Consider the following 12,629-nt stretch of genomic DNA (forward strand, 5'->3'; position numbering starts at 1 on the left):
GATGACATTATAGTGTTCTCAGAGACATTTTATGAACACATAAAAAGACTGAGGGCCATTCTTAAGTGTCTCCAACTAGCCGGACTGAAACTTAATCCAAGGAAGTGTCTCTTTGGAGCAAAAGAAATCAAAATACTTGGTCACCTTGCGTCAAACGACGGTGTGCGGCCGGACCCAGAAAAGATGAGAGCTATAACGGAATTTCCTATTCCTGAAAGTATTAGAGATGTGAGAAGCTTCCTCGGATTGTGTTCTTATTACCGTCGTTTTATCAAAGACTTTTGTATCAAAGCCAGGCCACTCCAAGAGTTGTTAAAAGCCGATGCTAAATTTATCTGGGGTGGTGCCTAATAAGATTCTTTCGGTGTGCTGCGAAAAGCTCTGACAACTGACCCTGTACTTGGTCTGTATGATGATAGAGCACTTACAGAACTACACGCAGATGCCAGTGGGTATGGGATCGGTGCTGTTCTGGTGCAAATTTCGGATGGAAAAGAGAAGGTTATAACCTTACAAAAGCCGAGAGAAACTACTCAGCTACATAAAGAGAATGTCTTGCTGTGATCCGGGCCATGTGCAGATTTTGACAGTATCTCTATGGAAGGCCATTCACAGTTGTTAGAGGCCATCATCCACTCTGTTAGTCCGCCCCGAGAGCTGAATGGTCAACGTGACGTATTGCTGTCCTAAGGGGCCCGGGTTCGATTCCCGGATGGATAGGGGATTTTCTCCGCTCAGGGGCTGGGTGTTATGTTGTTTTCATCATCATTTCATCTTCATCCAGGCGCGCAAGTCGCCCAGTGTGGCGTCGAATGTAATAAGACCTGCATCTAGGCGGTAGCACCTGCCCCGCAAGGGGCGTCCCGGCCAATGACCCCAAACGCTTATTTCCATTTTCCATTCACTTTGTTGGTAGACAGCTCTTAAGGATCCTGCAGGACGACTCGCCAGGTGGGCACTACGTCTTCAAGAGTGACACTACCATAGTGTACAAAAGAGGAAGAAAACACCAAGATGCCGACTGTCTCTCAAGAAACCCTGTGCAAGACCATCAAGTCTTTGATGAAGATAGTGACTGTTTCTCTGCACTCCAGGATCTCTCTGCTGAGCAGAAGAAGGACGCCAAGATATCTGAAATTATGCTTGCCTTAAATCGGTAAGTGGATGTGAAAGGACAATTTACCGTAGTTAATGGATTACTTTGCAAGAAAAACTTTGATCCGTTTGGATAAAGGCGGCTATCAGTAATTCCTAAACACATTCGCTTAGATGTTCTTCAGAAATTCCATGACACACCTGAAGCCGAACATTTTAGGATTTATTAAGACATACGATAGGATCCGCAAGAGATCTTTCTGGCCAGGTTTATCTAGGAGTGTCTGTCTCTATGTGTCGCACTGTAGAGAGTGCCAGACGAGAAAGGCAGTTCATAAGAAACCACCTGTCCGACTCATACCAATTCCTCCAGTCGAAACGCCTTTCCAGAGTATTGGAATTGACCTCCTCGGACGATTTACAACGTCTGCTAGTGGCAATAGATCGATTATTGTTTGCACTGATTATCTGACACGCTATGCCATTACAGAAGCCATGAAAACACTCGAAGCATTCGAGGTAGCCAAATTCATCGTGGAAGGCATTGTATTAAAACACGGTACCCCAAGGTCGTTAGTTACGGTTCGAGGGAAAGTTTTTCAATCGAATCTTGTGACAGAGATAAACCCAGCGGTGCAAAATTACTCATCACATGACGACTGCCTACCATCTGCAAACTAACGGGCTTACTGAACGCCTTAATAAGACCTTGGCCGACATGCTATCAATGTTCGTCAATGTTGAGCAGAGCAACTGCGATGAGGTGCTACTTTTCCTGACGTTCGCCTACAACACCGCCAAACAATACACCACAGAATTTACGCCATTTTTCATGGTGCATGGGCGTGAGGCGACTACAGCGATGGACATTGTGTTTCCGTCACATCCTGATGACGTGGACGACGACTACATGGACCAGGTGTCAACCAGAGCTGTGGAAGCTCGGCAGTTAGCTCGACTCTGCAAGCTGCAGGCTCAAGAAAACGATCGCCGAAGGTATGATGCGAGCCACCTCCCTGTTGTCTACCAGCCTGGTGACCTCGTCTGGATCTTCACTCCTGTTCGGAAAGTTGGTCTGTCTGTGAAGCACCTCAGACGCTACTTTTGATCTTATAAGATTGTAATAAAGTTGTCTGATGTTACTTATGATTTTCAAGATTTCGATCCCGACACAAGACGACGAAAGATCATAGATACGGTCCACGTCCTTCAAATGAAGCCCTATAAGCATCCTGCAACCCAGGGTAAGTTCGAATCTCCAGCGACCGGCAACAAGCGGAAAGGTGACGAAGAGCGTAGCGGCAATGGAAGTTCTAAGAAGATCACCGCCAGGGCGAACATCTGTCATCGAGGGTCGGAATATGCAGGACCGGTGACTCGTACCCAGACTAGGAGGACTTAACACTGAGACGCTGTTCTCTTAAGAAGGGAGCAATGTCGCAGAAAAAAGCTGAGTACAACAGTTACCATGGTGTAGTGGTTATGATACTAGGCCGTTGCATAGAATGTTGTGAGTTCAAAACTCACATGAACTGTAAAATTTTTATTTCTATATTCGGTTCGAGTACAATCTAGAAGAATCCACAAATGTCAAGAACGCTTGTACTGGAACTTCTGTAACTGTATATATGCCGTATGTGTTCTGGCCGGAGGCAGTTCACTCTGTGATCTTGTATGTGCAAGTGCTGCATAAACCTTCGTTAAGTGAAGTTAGTATTCGTCATTCATCTCAGTACGCCTTCTTCTACGTTACAATATAATTTTATTACAAATTGTCCTATCTATATCGTAAACAGGATCCACTGGAAAGTTATTGTAGCAGCACAAAAACGACAGTGAATTATGTAGTACTTTTAATGATAAAATACCAGATGATACATTTTTGTTTATAAGTATACATGAAAAAAGAGTTTAACATATGACGCACAAAACAGAAGATTATTTGAGAATTTTTAATTTTTTCTTAATTTTTTAAATTTTTAAGTGTATGAACCTTTCTTAATCTTCTATTATGTTCTTCAACTTCACCATAAAAAATGGGATTTTTTATGTTTGTTAGTTTACAATATAAACTAATCAGTATCCAAATTGTTAAATAGATCTACTATCTCTTCAACTGTGCCAATTTTTGGTTTTGATTTTTCGTTGTTCTTTTTAGAGCACATTTACAAAGACAAAATTTTAATTAGAAAAATATATTTGCACACATTAGTACATAAAAATGTAAATAATATATACATAGAAACAGAACCTTTCAGTGTCAATGGTAAGTGATTAATTGGTAAATTATGATGATAATCTGATTTTTTTACCATCATGAAAAAGAGAGAATTTGACTTTTGAGTTTGTTCCTAAATGTCTATAAAATTTTCATTATAAATCAAAAAAACAAATTCATATACATCATAAGTATTTTAATGTACCATATATTACATACTATAAGACACATTTTTTTTCAAAAACGTGCATCTAAAATTCAGGAGCGCCTTATACTCAAAATTATTACAAAAATGCCCAGTGTTTAATTTAAATACCCACCAGTCTTAAAAATGGCCATATATTTGATGCCAGAGGGAAACCTATCTATGTCTGTCAACATTAGAATTAACTGGCAGCAAACAGTGCACCAGTGCAACGAATATGAGTTGTGGGACTCACAAACTTGTTAACACTGTCTTCCTCCTGCCCCGCTTTCACAAACCCAGAACACTTTCTCGCCATCATTGCAGTCTACAGTGCCAGTGAACTTGAATTAAAAGTGATTTGTGTTCTCAATAACAGTACAATTTTTTGTTAGTATCTAGTTTTGTACTGGACAAAAATAAAAATCATTCATATGACGCAGGCTACAAACTGAAAGTAATAGCATTTGCAGAAGAACATGGAAACAGAGCAGCTGCGCTGCATTACGGCCTTCCACCAACAGAAAGGAACCATTTACGATTGGCGGACTAGTAAAGAAGAACTGGAAAAAATGAGGAAGGCTAGACATGAAAATAGTGGACTGAAAGCAAAAAGACCAAAGGTAGAAAATGACAATGATATGGATTCAGGGACACCATCAAAATTAGAAAAATTATTCAAAAACTTGCTTGTAAGCTAGCAGTACAGTGAAACTTTAAGGACGGAGTTGGTTGGTGCTATAGGTTTATGAAGCACCATAGACTTAGCATACGAACCAAAACAACTCAGAAAATGCCGCAAGAGGATGAGGAGAAAATATTATCTTTCCATCGCTTTCTCTCTTCTTTCGTTTCACCCTCTTTGGGGTACGCTGGATCAATCATTTCTTTGTGCGTTGTTCTTTTCTTAGAGCCCAGTATTTCTTCATTCTTTCTGATCTTCTTCTCCTCTCTTCTTCCGAGATGAAGGGTTTGGACTTTTGTGCGGATTTGTCTTGGAACCTTATGTTTTCATCTTTAGTAATTAATTTAGTAGTTCGATCAATAAGTGAATTTTCTGAAACCTTTAATTCCACTAGGTCTTTCTCAGTTTCTTTAAACCAGTTGGGCTTCGTTTTTCGGTTACGGAAGAAGTCAAAGATTTATTTGGTTAATCTGTTGGAATTCATTCTGAGAAGATGAGCATAAAAATTTATTCTTCTTTTTCGCATAGAATCTGAAAGTTTTTCAATTTTCTTGTAGAGTGTTTCATTTTTATGTATATAATCTTATTGTCTTGAAATTTTGGCCCAATGATTTTTCTTAAAATTTTTCTTTTCTGTACCTCAATTTTCTCCATTTGGCCATTGAAATTCATGTTAAGTGTTTTGATGCATACAGTGCTTCTGGCTTAATCACTATCTTGTAATGTGTAATTTTGGACCCCCATGAAAGGGATTTTTTGTTGTATGTATTTTTTGTTAGTTGGATGTCCAATTCAAGTTTATTTTTTCTGGATTCTATTGCTTTACTTTCCCCAGCATTCCAACTAATCCATTCTCCGAGATATTTGAATTCTTTTACTATTTCAATCTTCTGTTCTTGAACGTTGAGGTATTTACATGAGTGTTCGATGTTTGTCAATATCTTAGTTTTTTCAGAGGAGATGTGAAGACCAATTTTAGCTGCTTGTTTCTTCAGTTAAAGGATTTGCTCCCATGCTCCTTCCATTGTTTCAGCAAACAGGGCCATATCATCTGCAAAAGCAATGCAATTTACTTTAAGGTTCTTCTTTTTGACACCCAGTCTTACACCACTCTTAATATTTGTATTCCATTTTCTGACTACTTTCTCAAGCGCACAATTGAACAGCAACGGCGAGAGCCCATCGCCCTGTTGCACTCCCGTTTTTATTTCAAAGGGTTCCGATAGTTCGCCCATAAATTTAACTTCCGAAAATGTATTTGTAAGGGTGGCTTTTATAATATTAGTTGTTTTCTTATCCAAACCCATTTCTTCCAGGACTGATAACAGAGATTTTCTATCAATCGAATCATATGCTTTTTTGAAATCAATGAAGAAGATTACGTATGTCTTTGCCCTTGATTTTTGGTATGCCATAATGTTTTTGAGGTTTAGTATTTGTTCCGAACATGATCTGCCCTTTCTAAAACCTCCCTGGTATTCCCCGATTTGCGGATCCAATTGCGGCTGTGCCCTGTTCAAAAGGACTTTAGAAAGAATCTTGTACGTTATATCCAGCAGTGATATTCCTCTGTAATTGTTGGGGTCTGTCCTCAAACCTTTCTTGTGGATAGGGTGGATGAGAGCTGTTCTCCATTCTGTGGGGATCTCTTCTTCTTTCCAGATTTGATCGAAAACACACTTTAGTCAGCCTTTTTCCATAGTTCGGGCACTATTTGACTTTCTCCGGACGACTTGTTGTTTTTAAGTTCTGAAATGACCTTCTGTAGATCTTCAGTCGTCGGTGGTTCTGAATCCGGCTTCTCACGGTTGTTTGGAATGGATTCAAATTTCTCAAGGATGGGTTCACAATTCAAGAGTTTCTCAAAGTAGCCTGCTAGTATTTTGCAGTTTTCAGTGTTGTTGTGAGCGATGGTCCCATTTACATCTCGAAATTGGAGGGTGGGTGCTTTCTATCTTGATAACCTTTGTTTCAAAGTTCTTTAAAAGCTTCTTGTGTTGTTTTTAGCAACTTCTTCATCAATTAGGAGGATAGTTTTGTTTTCATGTGTCTTCTTAATCCTTTTTATATTTTTATCTACCAGTTTTCTAACTGTAATGAAATTCAGTCTACTTTCTTCTGTTTTCTGTGATTGCCAATTTTGCCATGCCTGTTTTCTTGTTTCAATGAGGGAATCACATTCCAGCGAACACCAGGCATGTTTTTTACTTTTTTTGTTAGGTGCCATCCATTCAGCTGTAGTAATGAGGTTTTCCTTGATATCCTCCCAGCTTTGTGTCTGAATGGTTTCTGTTTCTTTTGTGAATTCATCTGATTTTAATATCTTTTCTGTGCTATACTTCCAACCCTTAATTTGTTTCATGCTGCGTTTCCTGTTTGGGATGACTTTGAACTTAATTTTAGAAAGGTAGTGGTCTGAATCCAAGTTTGCACCCCTGAGTACCCTAACATTCATGATTTCTTTGCTAGAAATCTTCTTGATTGCCACATGATCAAGTTGAAATTCCCCAAGGCTAGGATTTGGGGCTACCCATGTCTTTTGTCTTCGTGGTAGTTTCTTGAAAGCTGTGGATTTAAGAATTAAATTGTGTGCTTGGCAAAGTTCTATTAGTCTCACACAATATCTGTTTGTTCTCTTGTGTGCAGGATAGTTTCCAACTATTTTCTTATATCTTTTTTCTTTACCAATCTGTGCATTAAAATCTCCAAGAAGAATGATGATGTTTTTATCTGGAATTTTCTGAATAATGTCATCTAGATGATTCCAAAAGGCCTCCACTTTTTCTTTGTTTTTCCTGTTATCCTCGTTTATAGGGGCATGTGCATTGATAATTGTGTAGATTTTGTTTGTGCTTGTGAATGTAAGACTTGAGATTCTTTCTGATTATGAATCAAAGCCAACTATTGAGTTCAAGATTTGTTTGTTGATTATAAAGGCTGTCCCAAGATGTGGTACATTTTTCATTACTCTCGGTCCCACTTTCCCTTTGTATATCCTAAGGTATCTGTATCCATGTATCGTGTTTCTTGTGTAATAGGTGTAGTGATCGTATGTGTAAATATTAGTTATAAAATTAAGTAAAGACTTGGTGAAGGAAGTTACAGGGACTCAAGTACGCTAGCAGAGACACGGGAGTGGAGCAGGACCGCGGAGAGGTAATCGGCCGATCGAGTATGCGAACCAAGCAGTCAGCAGTCTACTTGGGGCGTCGTCCAGAGGACATTGCCCGCCCCGCTGGAAAGCAGGGCAGACGGATCAGGAACCAGCATAAGTCACGTGTACGATACACGAGGGAACCTTCTAGCATCGAACCACAGAGGTCAGTCACTGTGCTAGAAACGTCACGCCGTCAGCAGGAACACGAAATAAATATCCCGGAAAGAGGCAGCTCCCTCTCGAAGTTTGCAGCTTCTTCTGAAGTCTGCTGGGAGTCTGCTCGAAGTCTGCTGGAAGTGCTGGTCAACTTATGGAGTACGCTTGTCATGATCCAGAAGCCTCGTGACGTTTGCTGCGCGTGCTGATGTACTCCCGATGGTACGCATGAAGAAGAAGCGGCAGCTATGGAGGTCATAGGACAGCATCGAACCTGATAGCAGCGTCTAGTTACCACGACTTACGAAGAAAGAAGAAGATGTCGTCCCTTCGCCAGTAAGTCACAGAAGTCGAGTCTTCGTTCTGAGTCAAGTCATTAAAGTCGAAGTCTCGCCAATAGCAACGGAGGAAGACGTATAGTGAATAACCCGGGTGACTGGTTCGGACGAAGGGATGCGGCCGAACCAGTGAAGTCACCCGTGAATTGGGAAGAACTCCAGTTCAATGGACGCCGCCCAGAGCCGCCGAATCTGAGAACACGGGTTCGCTCCTAGCACGGGGCAACTTTCGTCATAGCAGTGGCCGGCCAGCCGCCCGGAACTGCAAGCCAGTACACTCGCCGGCACACAGTCTTGCCGGGTAAGCAGCGCTCGCCACGTGCAGCCGTCGTCAGCTGCTGTTTCTGGGGCATTCTTTGCAGTCTACGTTAGCATCTCCCGCCGCCGCCAGCACCGAGGCCACTACGCCGTGTTGCTACGGAAGCACTGAACCAAGCGAGTAAAGTAAACCGGTTGAAGTCCGCTGAATGCACTGTTGTCAAGGAAATGTTTGTTAATAAATAACTCTTGGAGTAAGGGATGTTTTATTGTACCTCATCCTCTGAGCCAAGGGAAGAACCCATGTAGCCCAACTCTCCATGCCTGACAAATAATAAGAATAACAAGAAAGAAATAAAAAGAGACTCTACACTTGAATGGCTGTTATGAGTACGTTGTGGTTCTTTAGCGTATGTGTTAGATGTTTTAGTTTTCCGGTTTTCAACAATGAGTTTGCATTGATAGTTGCTAGGTATGTTGATTGCCTATGTTGAAATTTGGATGAGATTCCAAGACACTCCGACTTGTCTTTGTGCAATGTTGCAGACTCCCCAGAATCCTAATGTCTGCTGACGTACTGGCGTACGGTGGATGATTCACCTGGGGTAAAATAGTTTACATCACACACTTCCATGATTGATGAAAGTTATTTTGGGTGTGGCCCAAGGGCCACAAAATATACAACCAAGATTATGAGTCCTGGAGGTAGTTCTTCCGCTCTCTCCGCCGTTGGGAATCTAAACTTCCTCTTCCGCCTTTGAGACCGTCGACCAGGTTTCACCCAGTAACCCTAGGCAGGGGCCCTTACAGGGTGCTACCATCCGGAGCCAGATGGACCCAGGTTTTTTAACGAGGTGTTACTCCTCCCCCTCCTCCTTCCTCATCACTTGCAAAATGAGGCCCCGGACTTGGGACCGGCAGTGGTGGAGTTTTCCATCGCTTTATCATACAACATCAAAACAAAACCAGTGTGAAACTAAGCCTAACAGCGAATGCAGATGAAACTCCTCTCACATCCGAAATGCCTAGTAACAGAATCGTTGGCATCAAAGGTGCTCAAATTGTAAGTATAAAAACAAGTGGACATGAAAAAATGCACTACATTGTTGTCAAAACAATGGTTCAAATGGCTATGAGCGCTATGCGACTTAACATCTGAGGTCATCAGTCCCCTAGGACTTAGAACTACTTAAACTTAATTAACCTAAGGACATTACACACATCCATGCCCATGGCAAGATTCGAACCTGAGACCGTAGCTCTCGCACGGTTCCAGACTGAAGCGCCTAGAACCGCTCGGCCACTTCGGCTGGCATACTATTGTCCTTTCATGTTGTGCTAACGAAATCAAATTTAATCCAATGATCATTTTGAAACACAAACAATGCCAGAATCTTCTGAGATACCGCCAGGTGTTGTTGTTCATATGCATGACAATGGTTGGGTGGACAAGGCTGATATGAATTATGGATTAACAGAGTTTGGAAGAGAAGCAAAGGTGCTTTATTGAAGAGCCATTAGCTTTTTGTGCTAGATAGTTTAGTAGTCATTTGAAAAATTCTGTGAAAGGGAAACTGAGACAAGGAAATATGACGTTTGCTGTTATTTTGGGAGGCCTTACTTCACTAATGAACCTCTTGATGTCTCGATAAATAAAGCATTTAAAGTGTGTGTGAGAGACGAATGGAACAAATGGATTTCGGATGAAACACAATGTGAATTTACACTGAAGGGAACTTTAGAACGACCTACAATCAAATAAGTGTGTCAGGGAACTTAAGAACGACCTACAAACTAACAAGTGTATCACTGAATAGAACAGTCGTGAAAAAGAGACTGAGAAGACACTATTGTTAAATTTTTCAAGGAATGTGGCATAACAATGCCCTCGATGGGAGTGAATTCCATCTAATACAGGAAGAGGACAATGATGATAATGCAGAGGAAGAAGAAGAAGAAGAAGAAGAAGAAGAAGAAGAGGAAAGTTCTTTTGACAATTTTCAGGGGCTTTAAAGGTCAGTTTGCTTTTATAAACTAAGAATTTTTTTAGACTGGCTTTGCAATGTAACAAGAAAAATTGTAAAAATGTTATTTTTTAAAAAATTGCTTAAAAATTAAGGTGTGTCTTATAGTCCTTAGCATCTTACGGCGTATACAATACGGCAGTCAATTCCATTATTATGTTTTTTACTCTTCCAGTGTTATATAATTAAAGAGGGATAAAAATAATTTTTGCAAATAGCACACTGAACTTCTTTCCCTTTGGCTTGTTATTTCTCTCAACAAAATGTTTTTGTTAACTTTAAATTCATCCCAAATATTAGTCATATTCGATGTCTTAGGACAGTTGTCACGTTTTTCTCTTAATTTATTAGAAAAAAATAGTAAGAAAAGTATTTCTTTATTTTTCCATAATTGTCAGATTTACATTTTTATATTAAACATTTTTCTATGTTTTCATAGTGAATACATTAAAAATTTTGTATTAGAAATTTTTCTGTGTAAATGGTGTGTCTACTTAAAAACTCAATAATGCAAACAGTAATAAATTGTTTAATAAAATTAATGACCTAGCATTAGATATTTTATATAACATTACTAGATGTGATATTTGAACACGAAAAATGGAGAAAAATGTATATTGAATTAAATAATTAAATTTAAATTATTTTACCAGACACCTACTTGAAGCGAATACAAAATTGGGATTACCATTTCTTTGAAGATAGAAATATTAAACGGAGGTGTAAGGGGAGCAAAAAACCAATATGATTGTAGCAAATTTCACTACCTAGCTTTTTAGTTTGAAATATTTTTAGTTGTTTTTATTTAATTTTCTGTTAGTATATTATAATAATCTTTTAATGTTTTATTAATATTTTTGAAATCTTGTCAACATTTTCAAAGAAAAAAGGTGAAAATTAGGAAATGATTTGAATCTTGTATATCTAGATTTTATACTTGAAATTACACGATTTTTGTTTGAAATATTTAATACATATTTTAAAAATTATTTGGAGAAATTATACAAATGTTCGAAATTGTTGGGAAAAATGTTCTAAAAATGACGAAAAATCATTTACATTTGTGACCCTAAAAGTATAAAATAAGTGTACATTCCGGGTAATTTTTCACAAAAATTGGAAAAAGTAGTGAAATTCCAAGGGAATTCTGAGGAATTTTGTGATTTTTGACGATTTAGGAAAAGTAGGTTAGAACATACATTTTCATTGTACTAGTAATCAAACCTTGGTCGCTGTGGTTTAGAACTTCCAGATAGCACTATCTGTGTGTTCCATGGCAAACTTGGATCTGTGCAATGTATTTTATACTCAGAATCGATATTAAACAATCACTGTTTTTTGTTGGCTTTGGAAGAAAGGTGTCTTTATCTCTCATTAAATAAATTTTTCTGTCTCAGAAATGTTTATAATGTGGATGAAATGCTTAATGTCATTTCACTTTTGAAGAATTCAAATAAATAATTACATGATTCGCATTACTCACAATAATTCTGGTGACTGAAGTTGCTGTGGTGACTCTGTTTCTGTATACGGTATAGCTAAAGTAAGGATGCAACATATTAAATTTGCTGGCCTAGCATATTGCCTTATACATGGGTAACACCTACACATTATATTATACTGAAGAAGCTGCAGATTTGCTTCCTATAGCTAACTGAGTAGAAAGTCATCTTATAAGTTGATCGACGAAAAATTTCTAGTTAAGTGACTCAGATCTAGTTTCTTCACTTGTTTAAGTGGATGGAAGTGCTTACTTTGATATGATTGGACAGGGGCTTGAAGATCAATCTCACTTTAGTAGGTCTATTCCATTCCACATGACCCTTCTTCCTAAAACCATTCACAATTTTTTTCTATGTGAAGGGCGTCTATTTACTTTACACAGGTTTTAGAGCAAAGATACTGACCCTGACTTTATTCTGTTCTGTTCCGAAATAGCCCAGACACAACCATACTGCACCTAAATTTTTCCTTGTATGGCTATGTATGGCACTGAGATTGGAGACATAGGAAGCTAATTAGCTCAAACCTGTCATTGGGTGACCAGTTTTCAACTACACTTAAAACTTCATGCAAATACAGATTTATTGATGTAATAACTGTTCAGCATCTACTTTGCTTTAGAAGATTTGAAGCCTCATATAGTTTCGCGAATCTTCCTATGGTGTTTTTCACTAACTTCTTTATGCCTGGAACTCCTTTCACTTGGCTTTCAGTCATAATCAATAATGAATAATATAAAGTAGACATTATGGTACTAGAACATTTCCATTGCATCTAGTATAACCCCAAATATCCTGGGGAGGGGGAGGGGGGGGGCACTAGCACCCTTGGCACACTCCTGCGTCTGGGCCTGGCTGTAGGATCTGCATCAGATAAGACTTACAGATGACATCGAAATAGTTCAATGTAGGGCAGGTCATTTTGTGCTACCACGGAATAGGAGAGAGAGAGAGAGAGACATGTGTATCGTATGCGAATTGGGGTGTCAATCATTAGAACAAAGACGTTTTT

This window comes from Schistocerca gregaria, chromosome X (genome assembly GCF_023897955.1).
Source record: "Schistocerca gregaria isolate iqSchGreg1 chromosome X, iqSchGreg1.2, whole genome shotgun sequence".
NCBI lineage: Eukaryota > Metazoa > Arthropoda > Insecta > Orthoptera > Acrididae > Schistocerca > Schistocerca gregaria.